The 18409-nt window shown below is 39.0% G+C and overlaps 1 long non-coding RNA gene across 1 annotated transcript in view; it reads right to left on the bottom strand.

The window, feature by feature from the left end:
• LOC145531323 (uncharacterized) overlaps positions 1-16871 on the bottom strand; it is a 42797-nt gene extending 25926 nt beyond the window's left edge. Inside the window, exons 1-3 of the long non-coding RNA XR_014072360.1 lie at positions 16756-16871; positions 9913-10356; positions 3633-3701 (exon numbers count right to left, since the gene is read on the bottom strand). This is a non-coding gene — a long non-coding RNA (uncharacterized LOC145531323). The remainder of the gene's footprint in view (positions 1-3632; positions 3702-9912; positions 10357-16755) is intronic.
• Between the last annotated feature and the right edge of the window lie 1538 nt (positions 16872-18409).

Below are 18409 nucleotides of genomic sequence, written 5' to 3'. Positions count from 1 at the left end.
AAACATAAAAAGATCACTTGAATAAGAGTTCTAAAAAAGAGCTGGAAGATCAAAACTGCAAAAAGATAACCAATAAGAGAGAAAAGATGAAAGGAAAACAATTATGTGAAGAGGCCCAACATCTGACTAATAGGAGTTTCACAAAGAAACCAGAAAATTCCCCACCTTTGAAAGATGTAAGTCTTCAGATTGAAAAAACTTGCCACCAAGTGCCTAAAGCTATAAATGAAAAAAAAAAAAAAAAGGAGACCCTCCAGAGAAAAAAGGGGGGCATACACAAAAGATCAGGAAAAATAATCACATTTGCTTTCTAAAAGCAACTTAGAAGCCTTGAGGGCAGTAGCACAGTGCATTTCAAATTCTTGATGTGTATACTATCCATTCTAGTCATTTATATCCAAATACACGATCTACCATATGTAAAAATGAAATAAGGACATTTTCAGAAATTTGTTAAATTTCTAGTTGTTATTCAATCGCTCAGTCACGTCTGACTTTTTCTGACCCCGTGGACTGCAGCACGCCAGGCTTCCCTATCCTTCAGCATCACCCAGAGTTTGCTCAAAGTCATGTCCATTGAGTCAATGATGCCATTCAACCAGCTCATCCTCCGTCATGCCCTTCTCCTCCTGCCTTCAGTCTTTCCCAGCATCTGGGTCTTTTCCAATGAGTCAGCTCCTCGCTTCAGGTGACCAAAGTATTGGAGCTTCAGCTTCTGCATCAGTCCTTTCAATGAGTATTCAGGACTGATTTCCTTTAGGATTGACTGATTTGATCTCCTTGCTGCCCAAGCAACTCTCAAGAGTCTTCTCCAGCACCACAGTTTGAAAGCATCAATTCTTTAGCACTCAGATTTCTTTATGGTCCAAATCTCAAATTTATAAATGACTACTGGAAAAACTATAGCTTTGATTATATAGATCTTTGTCAGCAAAGTGATGTCTCTGCTTTTTGATATGCTGTCTAGGTTTGCCATAGCTTTTCTTCCAAGGAGATTTTCTTCTTTTAATTTCATGACTGCAGCCACTGTCTGCAGTGATTTTGGAGTCCAAGACAATAAAGTCTGTCACTGTTTCTGTTTCTTCCCCATCTAGTTGCCATGAAGTGAGGGGATCAGATGCCATGATCTTAGCTTTTGAATGTCGAGTTTTAAGCCAGCTTTTTCACTCTCTTCTTTCACCTTCATCAAGAGGCTATTTAGTTCTCTTCACTTTCTGCCATAATGATGGTGTCATCTCCATATCTGAGGTTATTGATGTTTCTCCTGGCAATCTTGATTCAAGCTTGTGCTTCATCCAGCCTGGCATTTTGCATGATATATTCTGTATATAGATTAAATAAGCAAGGTGACAATAGACAGCCTTGACATACTCTTTTCCTAGTTTGAACCAGTTCATTGTTTCATGTCATGTTCTAACTGTTGCTTCCTGACCTACATACAGGTTTCTCAGAAGGCAGGTAAGGTGGTTTGGTATTCCCATCACTTTAAAAATTTTCCACAGTTTGTTGTGATCCACACAGTCAAAGGCTTTAGTGTAGTCAATGAAGCAGAAGTAGATGTTTTTCTGGAATTCCCTTGCCTTTTCTATGATCCAATGGATGTTGGTAATTTGATCTCTGGTTCCTCTGCCTTTTCTAAATCCAGCTTGAACATCTGGAAGCTCTTAGTTCACATACTGTTGAAACCTAGCTTGAAGGATTTTGTGCATTACATTACTAACATCTGAAATGAACACAATTGTATGGCAGTTTGAACATTCCTTGACATCGCCCTTCTTCAGGATTAAAATGAAAACTGACCTTTTCCAGTCCTGTGGCCGCTGCTGAGTTTTCCAAATTTGCTGACATATTGAGTGCAGCATTTTCTTTCAGGATTTGAAATAGCTCAACTGGAACTCCATCACCTCCACTAGCTTTGTTTGTAGTAAGTAATGCTTCCTAGGGCCCACTTGTCTTCATGCTTCAGGCTGTCTGGCTCTAGGTGAATGACCACATCATCATTGTCCAGGTGGTTATCACATCATTGAGACCTTTTTTTTTGGTACAGTTTTTCTGTGTATTCTTGCCACCTCATCTTAATATCTTCTGCTTCTGTTAGGTCCATATCGTTTCTGTCCTTTATTGTGCCCATCTTTACATGAAATGTTCCCTTGGTACCTCTGATTTTCTTGAAGAGATCTCTAGTCTTTCCCATTCTATTGTTTTCTTCTATTTCTTTGCATTGATCACTTAAGAAGGCTTTCTTATCTCTCCTTGCTATTCTTTGGAAGTCTGCATCAGATGGGTATGTCCTTCTTTTTCTGCTTTGACTGTTGCTTCTCTTCTCTCAGAAATGCTGTGTCTCAAAATAATTACTTTTTGTCTTGTTTTTCCAGAAGTTACAGGCATATTTCATCTACAACAAGGGATAAGCCAAGAAGGAGGAAGTCTTAGGATGAGGAATGAGAGCTCAAAATCCAAAATGCAGTGCTCAACAATCCAGATGACAGTTGTGCAGAAGCCTTCACACCAAGAAGAGCCAATCCTGAAAACATCTATTTAGGGGTTTTCTAAAGAATACAGAAGACACCCAAAGGATGCTTTCAGGGGAAATAAAGATGAAAAGGAAATTGCTACATTAACAACTAGAATTGACTGTATGGGAATTTGAATGAGGCAATATATTACATGGCTATCAGAAGGTGTATAATGACTCAGCCATAATTTTTAGGTAATTAATGAAACAGAAAAAAATGCACTTATTAACTCCAGGGGAAAATACTATTAAAAACCATATAAATAGAGCATTCTATTTGGTTCAACGATGGGTAATATTTACACTAGTCATGATAATGATAACACTAACTATGGATTTGTCACCAAGCTGTAATAGAGTTGGATAATGTTTAAAGTTAATAATCAAAATAAGATAATCTATGTTCTATGTAGCATTTATGGGGTTTCCCTGGTAGCTTAGCTGGTAAAGAATCTGCCTGCAATGCAGAAGACCCTGGTTCAATTCCTGGGTTGGGGAGTACCCCTGGAGAAGGAATAGGCTACCTACTCCAGTATTCTTGGGTTTTCCTGGTGGCTCAGATGGTAAATAATCCACCTGCAATGCGGGAGACCTGGGTTTGATCTCTGGGTTGGGAAGATCCCCTGGAGGAGGGCATGGCAATCCACTCTAGTATTCTTGCTTGGAGAATCCCCATGGACGGAGGAGCCTGGTGGGCTACAGTCCTTGGGGTCACAAAGAGTTGGACATGACTGAGTGACTAAACACAGCACATGTAGTATTTATAAGTAAAGAGCTAAGTAACAGAAGAGCTAAGAGAGATAGCATTTCTTATTTCCAAAGGGGGATCACTATGGCGAAGGGGCTAGTGGTGGGATGGATTGGGCAGAGGAGCACTGCTATGTCTTTTAGCAATTATTTACTTTTGAAAATATGGAATCAAAATTAAAACTAAGTCTTTAAAAAGCTTATGATCCCATTAAAACAAAGTAGTAATAAAGAATGATTTTTAACCATGCAGTCAAGAATTACTCTGAATTCCACCAAAATATGATACCCTGGGAAGTACAGCTTAAAACAGCCCACTACGCTTCTCCTTTATTTATCTGAAAATTGGTGATGTTGTTACTGCATTTACCGTGTCACTGAAGGCTAGGCAGGGAATGAAGCAGAAAATGTCCTTATCCTCGTGCAATTCATATCTTGTCTGTAACACATGAGATATAAAATATCAGTTCTAATTCAAAGGAGAGACAGGAAGTTGCTTGAAGGGGAGTCAGGGACTGATGGAACAAATGAGCTTGGGTGCAAAATACTTTTAAGATCTAAATAATCCCTTAAGGTTGAACATATTTTTAAAATGTGTAGTACAGAAATAGTCCCATCATTTGAGAAATATTGTATATTTAAGAATATACCATATCAATTCCATGGTAACTGCACTGGAAAAACAAGGACAACCCAGGCTACAGTTTCTGAAAAATTGGACAGGGAGTTGGAGCACCCTTCTGTCAAACATTGTGGGATGCTTTCTAACCTTAACTCTAACCCTATTTGACTTCTTCTTTTGGAAGAAAGGAGAGAACAACCAAATGCACTAATATTAAGGCTGTGATTTTTTAATGTCTATGCCAAAATTATATTTAATACTGCTCCCTTCTTATATCAATGAAATGAATTCAAATTCACTGTGCACCCTCACAAACAACAAAAGCTATTATGACAATGCTTTTGTTCCCAAGCTGTCTATCTGTCAAAAGCATCTGAGCCTGAATCAGCAAAAGCATCTTACATTACCATTCATTTGTGTACAGTACAAAACAATGATGGTATGACAAGACTGTAACTGTAAAATTTTCATTTTCCTTTTTATGTATTCATTTAGCAATTGTAAAGTACTTCAATGTTGGAGGCATAGGGTGACCAGCACAAAACCCACATTCAAAGAGGAAGAGACAAGTGGTCAACAAGTCAACAAGTAAAGATCCCCAACATCTTCAGAGAGTGAGAGATAACCACTATAAATAAAATACAACACAGAGAATGAAGGTGTTAATTTCAATGCAGCAGTTCAAGAAAAACACTCAGAGCAGTGGGTCACTCGGTAATGTCACTTAGCCTAGAAACACTCCTGATGGATTCCCTGACCTTGTCCAGAGAATATCCTGTTTTCTTTTTGTTTTTTATCCCCACCTGCGATATAGAAAGCATTTTCTTCCCCTGTTCTCTGGACTTCTCTGAGAGTCTGAACTGCTAACTCTCAAGATGCTTTCATCTAGATTTTATTTTTTGCCACATTCTTTACCGAGCCAGCAACCTCCTGATTTTTGACCCAGCTGATGAGAGATTTGATTCTTGCAAATTTCCATTTGGAACCCAACTCGTTCAGTGACTGTGAACTGTATTTCTGTGTGGCTACAAGGAACTGTATTTTGAATGGCAGTCTAATATTTTCTGATTGCACAACTGCTAAGTGTATTTTCTACTGCTTCCCTTTGCTGGTTCAGAATCGTCTCAAACTTTACCCATGGCAGTCAGGCTTTGACAGCATACAGGATGACATGACTTCAAGTATTGCTGGATTTGAATCCCCAGGGGACTTGAAAGCATTTGAAAATCCATTTTCCTAGCGAGATAAATTTTATTTTACTCTTGTGGGTTTTGCAACATTGATTTTAGGTTTAAAAATTAAAAGTTAAGAAATTCTAAAAAGGATTTCTGCTGGTTGTTGATTTTATGTTTTTACACAATTACTCTAACCTAACAAATAACTGGCAAATAATCAGTCTGCCAATGCAGGAGACGTAAAAGATGTGGGTTCGATCCCTGGGTCAGGAGGATCTCCTGGAGGAGGGCATGGGAAACCACTCCAGTATTCTTGCCTAGAAAATCCCATGGACAGAGGAGCCTGGCAGGCTACAGTCTAGAGGGTTGCAAAGAGTCGGACATCAGTGAAGCGACATAGCAATAAATAACCAGTTTTCTGAAACATTAGAAAAAAATGAGACTGAAGCATAAATAATTTTCTACACAATAGATGCTAAATAAAAATACAATTCAGAGCCTTATATACTACCTACACAAATGGCCCACCACAAGTGCCCAGGCAGTCACAAAGTACTGCCTTCTACCTCTCCCCCACCTCACCCCACCAAAGCATGTCATCTGCTAATGGGCTTCCTAACCCCACATTCTTCTCTGTGGTTCCACAAGGAAAGTAGTCATGATTTCATTTAGGTCTCCCTGTTGTGTCTTTGCCACAAAGTATAATCTTTTCCTGTCTGGGGTTCCTTTCAAAATGCAAGCCACTACACACTTTCTTTTACAAGTTGGATCTCAGGTCTGAAACACTGTCTCCCGCTGTGCTGAACATCTGTTCAGAATCTTACTACTTATTTTCTTTCCCCACTTGCTTTCCCACTGGTTATTTCCCATACCAAAATTACTTGACAAAATGGGGTTAGCAAAATTAGTTTGCATACTTTGGAAGCCCACTGTCTTTTACATTTTACAATGTCCCGCAGCACAGAGGACAGAATTCTATGCCTATTGTGATCCACCCATCATTTGTTAAAGGAAGAAATGAAGGATGGATGCCTCCTTTTTATAACTCTCTTAAGTGACATTCAACAGATGTGATCTTCTCTTTATTAAATAAAATGTTTGGACTCCATCACCTAATATGATTAACAGAGGTTAATATATAAGAAGTTAAAGGGGTTTGGGAGTGACTAGGTTAAATAAATTAACCCTGTTTATCTGTAGAGTTGGAAAAGAGGAAGACAAGGTATTTTATTTTTTAAAATTGTAATTGGATAATTGCTTTACCGTATTGTGTTGGTTTCTGCCATACAACAGCATGAATCAGCCATAATTATACATATATCCCCTCCCTCTTGGACCTCCCTCCCACCCTACCTCCATCCCACCCATCTAGGTCATCACAGAGGACTGGGCTGGGCTCCCTGTGTTATAAGCAACTTCCTACTAGCTATCTGTTTTATACATAGTAGTGAATATGTGTCAATGTTACTCTCTCAATTTGTCCCACCCTCTCCTTCTCCTGCTATATACACAGCCCATTTACTACTTCCATGTCTTTATTCCTGCCCTGCAAATAAGTTCATCAGTATCATCAACAAAGTATATTAAACACAGATACGTTGAGCAAAGATAAATTAGACTAATTTTACAGTACAAGAATATACTTAAAAGTGCTTTAAGTAGAGTGATAGGAAGTACAAGAACAAGAAAGGAAAGTATGGGTCTTTTAGGAAAACAAAAGCAAACCAAGCCATTCAAGTGTTGCCCGGGATAACGGTAAGTCAATTACACAGTGAAAACCCTGGGAAAACCTGGAAATCACTGCAACCTTTATTAATCAAGAAAAAATCATTCTTTTTACAAAACAAAGCAAAATTCCTTAAATAGAAAATACTCACCATCAACATAACTGTCTCATTTGTGATGTCAAGGATGCAAAGTAGCTAAAAGAATAGGATTCTAACAGCTCTTTGACCCTTATGGGTACCCACCTGCAAAGCAAGATGGGGAGACACTTTCTTTTACTGACCTTTCCTTTGCAATTCATGAGCATCAACTGTGAGAATGAGATTCAATGTAAATGCTAGCAGGTAAACCAGATCAATTTTATACTTCTAGTCTGTGCCTAAAAGTAAATTTTTAAAGTGTTCATCATTTTTTTTTAAAAAAAACTGTGGTTAGAATGAATTTACTTTCAAATGTGCTTCCTGGTGGCTTGGGCAGTAAAGAATCCACTTGCAGTGTGAGAGACCTGGGTTCAATCCCTGGGTTGGGAAGATCCCCTGGAGGAAGGCATGGCAGCCCACTGTAGTATTCTTGCCTGGGGAATCCCCATGGACAGAGGAGCCTGGTGGGCTACAGTCCACGGGCTCGCAAAGAGTCAGACGGAGTGACTAAGCAGAGTACACACTCACTATCCAGACCTGACCACAGAGTGTCAACCAGGAATTCCAAAGGCCATGATGGACATGCTTTCTTCATTACCTGACTATGAAAGGCACACTGTATTGGGGTCCCACATTCACCCCAGAAGAAAAAGCTGTGTTTCACATCTCCACAGGGTGAATGGCCATACTTGCGAAGGAGGAATTGTTAAGCCTTTCCACGGTTTCCCTAAGTCTCCTGAGCTGACCCGTAACAGTGATACCCAACCCACTAGAGGCTTGAGTTTAAAACATTTAGTCCTCCACCTTAAGGGAAATTTACATATATCATAAACTTAACCAAAACATCACTGTTTATTCCAGCCCTGAGTTTTGATCAGTTTCCTACAAAAGGAACTCACAGTACCTCCCCTCAGGCTTGGAATATGAGTCCCTCAAACTTCTTCAAGAGTTTCTCTGACACAAGAGAAGCAGAGTGTTAGGATAATTAATGGGTACTTCTTGGCCACAGGGAGAGAGAAGCCAATGGGTAAATCATTCTGCCTGCTTTTTCTTTAAGCAGATTGATCCTAAGACATGTGTTATTTGAATTCTCAGGCTGTTCCATAGTAAGCAAGTTACCAGCCATAGCAGGCACTGCTGGACAGCTCATCGTGGGTCCTTTTCCTTCCTCCTTCTGTGTATTTCTCAGCCTGCCCCTTGTTCCTGCCCCTATGGGATCACACTCCAGAATATGGTACTCAAACTAACCTTTGAAGATGTGCTTTCAGGGGCTCCTAGGTCAAGAGAGCCACTGGTGGGACCATCCTCTGGGGGACAGGGAAGGGGTTTGGGATGAATTGGGAGATTGAGATTAACATATGGATTGACATATGTGCACTGCCGTGTGTAAAACAGATAGCTCATGGGAACATGCTGTATAGCACAAAGAGCTCAGCTTGGTGCTCTGTGATGACCTAGGTAGGTGGAATAGGAGTGGAGGGAGGTCCGAGAGGGAGGAAATATATATATATATATACTGTTGTTTGTTGTTTAGTCACTCAGTCATGTCTGACTCTTCGTGACCCCATGGACTGCAGCGCACTAGGCTTCCCTGTTCTTCACCATCTCTCAGAGTTTGCTCAGACTCATGTCCATTGAGTTGGTGATGCCATCCAACCATCTCATCCTCTTTCACCACTTCATGACACAGCAGAAACTAATGCAACATTGTAAACCAACTCTACTCCAATAAGAAAAAGAAAATAAAAAAAAAAAGAGTAGAGTAGTGGGATACAAACTTCTATGGGTCCAGGAGCTGACACACATCTCTACAGGATGATGGGAAGGTGGAGATGTCTGCCACCTCTTGTCAACCTCCGGCTTAAAAGTTTTCCAGATAAAACCCACACTGTGTATAACTGTATGAGTTGCTCTCACCCTCTTAATATCCTTACTACAATAACTGCTATAGAAAAATCCCAACAGGTCATTTTTCTCCCAAGGATTTTAAATAAAAGTTGTGTAGGTCTCTAGAGAGATGTACAGATGAACACGAACAAAGGTTTGCACGTGAACATATTTGCAGACTGCTCTCAGGGTTGGTTGGTTTGATGATGACTTTTTTTTTTTCAACACAGTAAAATTGAACTGTTAGGGGAGAGTGTGATGAACTGGGAGATTAGGTTTGACATAAATACACTACCAAGTGTAAAACAGATAGCTAGTGGGAAGCTGCTGTATGGTACAGGGAGCTCAGCTCAGTGCTCTGCGATGACCTAGAGGGGTGGGATGGATAGGGTGGGAGGGAGGTCCGAAAAGAAATGGATATATGTAAACATACAGCTGACTCACTTTGTTGTACAGCAGAAACTAACACAACATTGAAAAACAATTTTACTCCAATTTTTTAAAAAGTCACTTGGGATGGCATGTTCATTACTAAATCCCTAATATGTCTATAGGTTTCACATCACTACCTTTTTCATCTTTAACACAGTTCACATTTATTATGAACTTACCAAATGAGACAATGTATAAAGTACATAGTACAATGTGAAGACCACAATAAGCCTTCATTAAATTTTGGTTTCCTTCCCTTACTACCACAGTAATTCACGTTTCCTTTCTCCAGCTCTGTGGAAATGAACTGGAAAATAGAACTTCCTAAATATGACAAATGTTCAGAAGTTTGTGTTACATTTTTGGCAACGCCATTAATGTCAGTGAGCTTCTCCAAAAACCTGTATTGATGTCATTTTAATATCTGAAATAGTTCATTTGGCAAACATAAACAGCCTCAATAGGCTTGATTCTGTGGCCTCTTGCCTGGATAATGGATGTAAAACTAGGTCCTAACTGAATTTTCTTGTTCTTCTGTTCTGGGTTCTTAAAATTCAGATAAGCACATCAGAAAAAAATGAAACTGCTAAAGGTCCCTGTCACAGTCACTTCCATCTTCAGGGACCAGGAATGCCTTGGGCTACAAATTCCTCAGAAACTGCCTGTCACCTTCTCCTTTCCTCCAACTTGTCACTCATCACCAGAGACTATCTTCCTCTGCCAAGATCCTCCAGCAGCTGGAGATAAACCTTTGATCCGAGGATTTAGGCCTGGATGGTTCATGGATTTATTTCCTCTTCTGCCTTTTTTTCCCTGAAATCTAGAATTCGTTTGCTCATTCTGTAAATGGCCCGTGTACACGGTCTTGTCCTTCAGGTCATATGTGATATTTCCTTTTTGCCTGTAATTGTTTGATTCTCCCCTAAGACCTCTACAATGTATAGGACCAAGAAGAAGTCTTCTTGCAATCTCTGCTTAGACCATCATTTCACATCTAAGATGATATCTACTGCTTGATTTCCAGGATTCCTTTATAAGCAACTTTTCTGTTTGGGGAGATACTTGAAGATTGAGTAAATGTCTTTAGGAAGTTCACTGGACCTTCACTCTTACCTGTGAAAAGAACATGGATTATCTCCTTTACTGTGCCAACCATTCTTTTCCAATGATACCAGCTCTAGTTCCTTGATGGAAAAATTATATTCAGTTTTAAAACTGGAATATCCATAGTGAGATGTGTTTCTGTTCATTAATAATTATCTCTATACATGATCAGAATGAGACCTCAGCATTGGGTGTACTCCCTAAAGCCATATTTTTTAGGAGGTGTTTGAAATCCAACAGACTATCACTTTCAATAAATCAACTGTTCTTACCAACATATATGAATATTAGCTGTTTACTATAGTTAATTTTCTGATGATATGTTTCATTATCTGTATCTCCCCAGGAATTGTATTAAGAGAAGAAAATACATCTTATGTATTTAACATTTATAGCTTTGAGTGTATACCAGAGCCTTCTAAATGAATTATTGATTTGATGAATTAGGTTTGGTCTTAGTGGTGCAACTTATCAGGTTAATACAAATTTGCACAATTTTCCAAACTGAATTTTTAACAGATCTTATAAATCCCCCAAACTGAAGTTAATCAACACCTTAATTAATTTTAGGATTACTATACCTACTAATACTATATGCTACTATATATAAATACTAAATATATATATATATACTACTATATATAAATACTACTATAAGGAAAGCTGAGCCTCAAAGAATTGATGCTTTTGAACAGTGGGGTTGGAGAAAACTCGAGAGTCCCTTGGACTGCAAAGAGGTCAAGCCAGTCCATCCTAAAGGAGATCAGTCCTGGGTATTCATTGAAAGGACTGATGTTGAAGCTGAAAGTCCAATATTTTGGCCACCTGATGTAAGGAGCTGACTCATATGAAAAGACCCTGATGCTGGGAAAGATTGAAGGCAGGAGGAGAAGAGGACGACGGAGGATGAGATGGCTGGATGGCATCACTGACTCAGTAGACATGGGTTTGGGTGGACTCAGGGAGTTGGTGATGGACAGGGAGGCCTGGTGTGCTATGGTTCATGAGGTCACAAAGAGTCGGACACGACTGAGCGACTGAACTGAACTGATACCTACTAACCAGTAGTTCATATATAAAATGGCATTGTGTACAAAAAGCATAGATTTTTCTGTCTCAATGTGTGTTTATCAAAATGTATCCTAGGAACAAAATTATTCATGGGTGATTGTTAAAAATCAGCACAGATTACTTGGCACTCTCCAGACCTTCTGATCAGAGTCCTTTGGGTCTAGAAGGCAAGAATTTGCATTTTTAATAAGCTCCCTGGTTGGGTCTCCAAGATACTCAAGTATAAGAAGCCACATATCTGAAAGCTTACATAAAAGAAGTTGAAATCTTTGGTGATAGTAAGTCATCAATTTGTCTTCTACACTGAATCTGCTACACTGAGATACTTCACAAGATGAGAATCATCACTTTTTTCTTTTCTTTTCTTTTTTTTTTTGCAGAGTAAGATTCCCCCTATTTGCTAAAATAAATAATAGCAAAATTAAGAAAGAGCTATAAATTTCACTAAATGCTGATAACTTGAAATCTCCAAAATGGAATAAATTACTGGCTATTGCACTTTAAATGGACATTAAGAGTGTTCCAAATTACCGAATGTTTTGCCATTTTGATAAATTGGTTTTAATTTTTTATCAGACTATATTTAAGTACCCTCCTGTAGCATGTGCCAGAAAGTTCCATTAGGCATTCTCAATTGCATTTATTTTCTTTAATGTATAAACAGTATAAACTAAAGATAGTCTGCAGAGCCTGGTGGCCAATGCCACTGCACTGCTGGGAACTGAGTCCCCTGGGTTCAGGGCTGCATTCACACTGTGAACCCCAGGAAACAATATGAAAATGTGAAGGAAACTTAAGTTACAGAGTTAGTGTCTTTTTTTACCTGATTGTACAAATATTAACTCATGAATACAAAGAGAAAAGTGAAAATGTCACCTGCTTAAAACAATTTGATGAGCAATGAGACTTGCTCCACTTTATGCAAAAAAGGGGGATGGGGGAGTTTATAGTAAAGACACTCTAGTCCTGAGAGTCTAAGAGGGTATAATTAACTCCTTGGCACAGTGAGACAGACTCTCCCTGCTTGTGGTTCATTGCCAGTAAAGGACATGCCTGGAACCGCTGGCCAAGAATTATAGGCATTTGCTGTTACTTTAAAATATTCATGTTTCAGCTACAACACAGCATATTTTCAATTGACAGATATAGAAAGAAAAAAAAACCCGTGCCCCCCTTTCCTGGCATAAGAACCCTACATAATTAACTCTTTAGTTTAACAAAACTGGTAGTTTTCAGTACAACCATGGATGTAAGGCACTCAATATTTTGAAATCAACCAGCCGTAAGAATTTTTATTGTTTTTGTTTTTTAATTTGGACAATTATTTCCCTACTTAGATCTGATTGATATAGTTTAGTACACTTTAATTAAAAACTGAACACAAGGATGGAAACCATGGCAATAATGGATGAAATAGCCCATCCAGGCACTCTCTCGCTAAATTGGAAGTCAGAAATTCACAAAAACCAGCCATCAGGACTTTGAAGACTTTAAGACCTTAAAAACAGCTTGCTGAGACTTCCCTGGTGGCCCAGTGGTTAAGACACCACACTCCTAGCGCAGGAGGTGGAGGTTCAATCCCTAGACAGGGAACTAGATCCCACATGATGCAACTAAGACCCAGCACAGCCAAATAAATTAAAAACAAAATAAAAAACCCCAAACCAGTCTACTGATGATTAGATCCTGAAAACAAAGAATGTGTTCCACCTATAAAAGAGAGATGACAACACAGAAGTTATACACACCTAAGCAAATATCATTTTTAAACTTGATCTTTTTTTGCTTCCTATTGAAAGGAATTTCCTTCCTCTTTTGTAGAAAAACTGGAGTAGTTGCACAAGCACCAGATTTAACATACCTCTCAGGTTCAGCATTAAGGAAAAAAAAAGAAAAAGTTTGGAAATGGCTCTTCTGTTTAGGTCGCTAGTGCATCATTATCGATACTGGATGCTTTGTGTATCAACAATCAAAAAGCGAAGATCACTGCTTGCTGCATGAACTATATATTTGAAGATGGGCCTGTGACTGACAATCCAATATTAACCATAAAGTGGGTGTGTAAGGATAATATTCCACTATTTTTTTTTTGGTGAACTCTCAATTTTATACTCTGAATTTATCTACTTCATCCCACTCCTCAGACCAATTACTTGGGAACTTTGATCTAAATTTCTCTACAAACACCTGCCTCTCTACGACCAACAGATCATATGTGGAATCTAAAAAATGGTACAGATGAACCTATTTCCAAGGCAGGAATAGAGAGGCAGACATAGAGAATGGGCATGTGAACACACGGTGGGTGGAAGCGAGGGTGGGACAAATTGGGAGATTAAGATTAATATACATACACTGATGGGCTTCCCAGGTGGTGCTAGTGGTAAAGAACCTGCCTGCCAATACAGGAGACATAAGAGACGTGGGTTCAATCTCTAAATCTGCAATCCTTCAATCTCTAGATCTAGAAGGTCTCCTGGAGGAGGGCATGGCAACCCACTCCAGTATTCTTGTCTGGAGAATCCCATGGGCAGATAAGTTTAGCAGACTATATATAGTCCATAGGGTCACACAGAGTCAGACACGACCGAGAGACTTAGCACACACAGCACACATATATACTACCATGTGTAAGTGAGATAGTTGGTAGGAAGCTGCTGTATAGCACAGGGAACTCAGCTCGGGGCTCTATAATGACCTAGAGGGATGGGTCTATTTCTGCTTTATTGACTACGCCAAAGCCTCTGACTGTGTGGATCACAATAAACTGTGGAAAATTCTGAAAGAGATGGGAATACCAGACCACCTGACCTGCCTCTTGAGAAATCTGTATGCAGGTCAGGAAGCAGCAGTTAGAACTGGACATGGAACAACAGATTGGTTCCAAATAGGAAAAGGAGTACATCAAGGCTGTATATTGTCACCTGCTTATTTAACTTATATGCAGAGTACATCATGAGAAATGCTGGGCTGGAGGAAGCACAAGCTGGAATCAAGATTGTGGGAGAAATATCAATAACCTCAGATATGCAGATGACACCACCCTTATGAAGAAAGTGAAGAGGAACTAAAGAGCCTCTTGATGAAAATGAAAGAGGAGAGTGAAAAAGTTGGCTTAAAGCTCAACGTTCAGAAAACTAAGATCATGGCATCCAGTCCCATCACTCCATGGCAAATAGATGGGGAAACAGTTGAAACAGTGGCTGACTTTATTTTGGGGGGCTCCAAAATCACTGCAGATGGTGACTGTAGCCATGAAATTAAAAGACGCTTGCTCCTTGGCAGGAAAGTTATGACCAACCTAGACAGCAAATTAAAAAGGAGAGACATTACTTTGCCAACAACTATCTGTCTGGTCAAGGCTATGGTTTTTCCAGTAGTCATGAATGTATGTGAGAGTTGGACTGTAAAGAAAGCTGAGCACTGAAGAATTAATGCTTTTGAACTGTGGTGTTGGAGAAGACTCTTGGGAGTTTCTTGGACAGCAAGGAGATCCAACCAGTCCATCCTAAAGGAAATCAGTCCTAAATATTCATTGGAAGGACTGATGCTGAAGCTGAATCTCCAATACTTTGCTCACCTGACGAGAAGAACTAACTCATTTGAAAAGACCCTGATGCTGGGAAAGATTGAAGGTGGTAGAAGAAGGGGACGACAGAGGATGAGATGGATGGATGGCATCACCGACTCAATGCACATGAGTTTGAGAACTCTGGGAACTGGTGATGGACAGGGAGGCCGGGCGTGCTGCAATCCATGGGGTCGCAAAGAGTCGGACATGCCTGAGTGACTGAACTGAACTGAGAGGGGTGGGATGAGAGCTGGGAAGGAGTTTCAAGAGGGAGGGGGTATATGTATACGTACAGCTGATTCACTTTATTGTACAGTAGAAACTAACACAGCATTGTAAAACAAATATATTCTTATTTTTAAAAAATCTCGTGTGAAACAACCAGCAGCAGACACACAATCATTTTCTCACTGTGGCTCAGAAACCAGCACAGTGCCTTCCACATAGCAGGTGCTTGCTATCTGCAAGTGGAATTAAAATTAAATACCTCCTTTCTGTAGAAATCTGCCACATTAAACTATTTTTATAATTTCTAAAATTGAATTTATTCATAGAACAGATCCTTTGTCAGGTTGGTTTTGTAATATTCTATTAGACCTTTAACAAAATTCATAGTTTTTATGGATGATTTTGTCATTAAGCCATACTTAATAATGTGTTACATAAAGTAAAAATGCTAGGCTTGGTCATTCAGAAAGTGTTACATTTGTTTTCTAAGCTTACATGGTGATTACTTCCTTTCAGTAAAGTGCCACATGATTTAAATTCAAAATGTGGTATTGGTCACTTAGAGCAAACAACTCAAAAATGATGATTGACTTGACATTTCAATAGAACTTGACAGTTTTCAAGGCTTCACATGGATTACCTTCTTTACTGTTGATAGTGGCTACTTATATATTACTCTAACATCATCTCCATTTAAAGAGGAATTTGTGTATTGTAGTGGACGATGCATTAACTATATGTTCATCTATCTCTGCAAACTGGAAGCAAAATTTATACTTTGAAAATTGTTCTCGAATTTATCTTTATTTTAATTAAATGTGACACTGTTCTTCATAAGAACTTTGTTCCATTTTTCTAAAGGGAGGGGATTCCTACCTTAAACATTCAAGAATGCTGTGGGCGGTGTGCTTCTTTACTTCGCTTGTGCTCAGTTGATAAGTCCTGTCAGACTCTTTGCGACCCCATGGACTGTAACCCACCAGACTCCTCTGTCCATGGGATTTCCCAGACAAAAAAACTAGAGTGGATTTCCACTTCCTCCTCCCGACCCAGTGATGAATCCTCGTTTCCAGCTTGGCAGGCAGATTCTTTAACACTGTGCCACCTGGGAAGCTCAAATACCAGAGGAAAGATTGTAGACATCTCTATATTCTCTATTTTTTTTTAAGATTTATTTTAATTCACTACTTACAAATAATTGGGCTATATTAATTTCTGAATGCAGGAAAAATAATAATTTACTGACAAGATCTGTCACAATGGTTAGCCCAGGTTTTGTCCTATGAAAGATTCACAAACACTGGCAATCAAGGACATAATTTTTAAGGGGAAATAGGGTAAGCGTTCCGTAAAAAGTTTGTAATTTTAGATTTACATTTCAATAGCTATCTTTAGAAATCATCTCACAGGTTTAAAACAAATAACTCCTTGTTTCAAATGAAAATTTACAACTCAAAGCTTCTGTTTTAGTTAGCTCAGCTGTCATAACAAAATACCATAAGTTTGGTGGCTTAAACAACAGAAATCTATTTTCTCACAGTTCTGGAAGCTTCCAAAATCAAGGTATTGGCCCATTGGATTTCTGCTGACAGGTCTCCCTGCTTGCAGCTGGCCACCTTTTCCATGTGTCCTCACTTGGCCTTCACTCTTGTGCACAGTGAGACACAGAGTTCTCTCATGTCTTTTCCTATAACTAAGCCTATTGGACGAGGGCCCCAGCCTTATGACCTCATTTAACCTTGATTCCTTCCTTAAAGGTTTCATCTCCTAATGCAGTCATACTGGGGGTTGAAGCTGTAATATATGAATTTGGGAGAGGACACAAATTTTCAGTCCATAACAGTGGCTTCTTTCATAGAATGCGACTTTATATTTTTAAGTCAGTGTTTCTCAAAATGGGAAATCTCACACAATTGTTCTTCTAATAAGGCTTTGTATATTATTTTTTAAGTTTGATAAAAATTGATCATAACACTGATGTATATGCGGCTTCCCAGGTGGCGCTAGTGGTAAAGAACCCACCTGCCAATGCAGGAGACAAGAGACGCAGGTTCAATCCCTGGGTCGGGAAGATCCCCTGAAGGAGAGCATAGCAACCCACACCAGTAATCTTGTCTGTAGAATCCCATAGACAGAGGAGCCTGGCGGGGTTGCACAGAGTGGGACATGACTGAAGCAACTTAGCATGGACCACATTGATGTATTTGAGGTGTAAATTAAAGCATGGTGGTTAAATGCATGGTTACTCAGAGTATGTCTGTTAGGTTTTAAATCCTAGCTCTGTCCCTTCTCATGTGTTACAGACATCTTACCTAATTATTTTTTCTCAGTTTCCTTATCTATAAAAAAGAAATAATGCAAATCATCCATATTAAGGTCTGCATGGATTAAATGAAATAATCCTTAAATTTAGCAAAGTGACTTTCAATATCATAAGCACATAACGCACATTATTAATAATATTTCATCAAAACATTTTAACACTTGTTACAAAAGCACAGAACCAGATTGGCAATACACACGCATGGTCATCTCAGTCAATTTTTTGTTTTTACTTTTTCTCTAACATACTCACTCTCCATTGATTCTCCACTGGAAATTATTCTCCATCAATTCTATCCTTAAGCTGTTCTCCTAAATAATGATTCTTCCTGGTAGATGAAAGCATTTCTTAACCACTTAAGTGTATTCCCTCCTAAGTTATTCTTTTGGTTTTGAAATCTGGCTTTTCAAATATATCCACATCAAGGATGAATGGACATTTTACCAAAAACTTATAGAATGAGTTGATAATTTTTCAAACTATGATGAAGGAGCAAATATAGGCTACACATGAAAATGCCACTGGCTTTGGCTCCACGTGAAGTAGCCTTACAGTTTGAGAGTCTTAGTGTAATGTTGCAAGATACAGTAAGAACATTCAAATATTGGCTACTTGAAGGGATTACTGAGCATGTTCTCCTAATTTAAAGGTTGAGAATGACTTTGTATAGTAACTGTACCTTACTCTAAATATTTTAATTAGTGCTTTGTTTAGCCTATGGGTATTCTTATCAAGGGCTTCTCCAGTGGCTCAGTGGTAAAGAATCCACCTGCAATGCAGGGGATGCAGAGATATGGGTTCAATCCCTTACAGTCCATAGGGTGGGAAAGAGTTGGACTAAGCACAGACTTGACTGCACATACACACAC

The sequence above is a fragment of the Giraffa tippelskirchi genome, chromosome 2 (genome assembly GCF_054371585.1).
Source record: "Giraffa tippelskirchi isolate mGirTip1 chromosome 2, T2T-mGirTip1v1.2.pri, whole genome shotgun sequence".
Classification (NCBI taxonomy): domain Eukaryota; kingdom Metazoa; phylum Chordata; class Mammalia; order Artiodactyla; family Giraffidae; genus Giraffa; species Giraffa tippelskirchi.
This window is presented reverse-complemented; position numbering and strand designations above follow the sequence as displayed.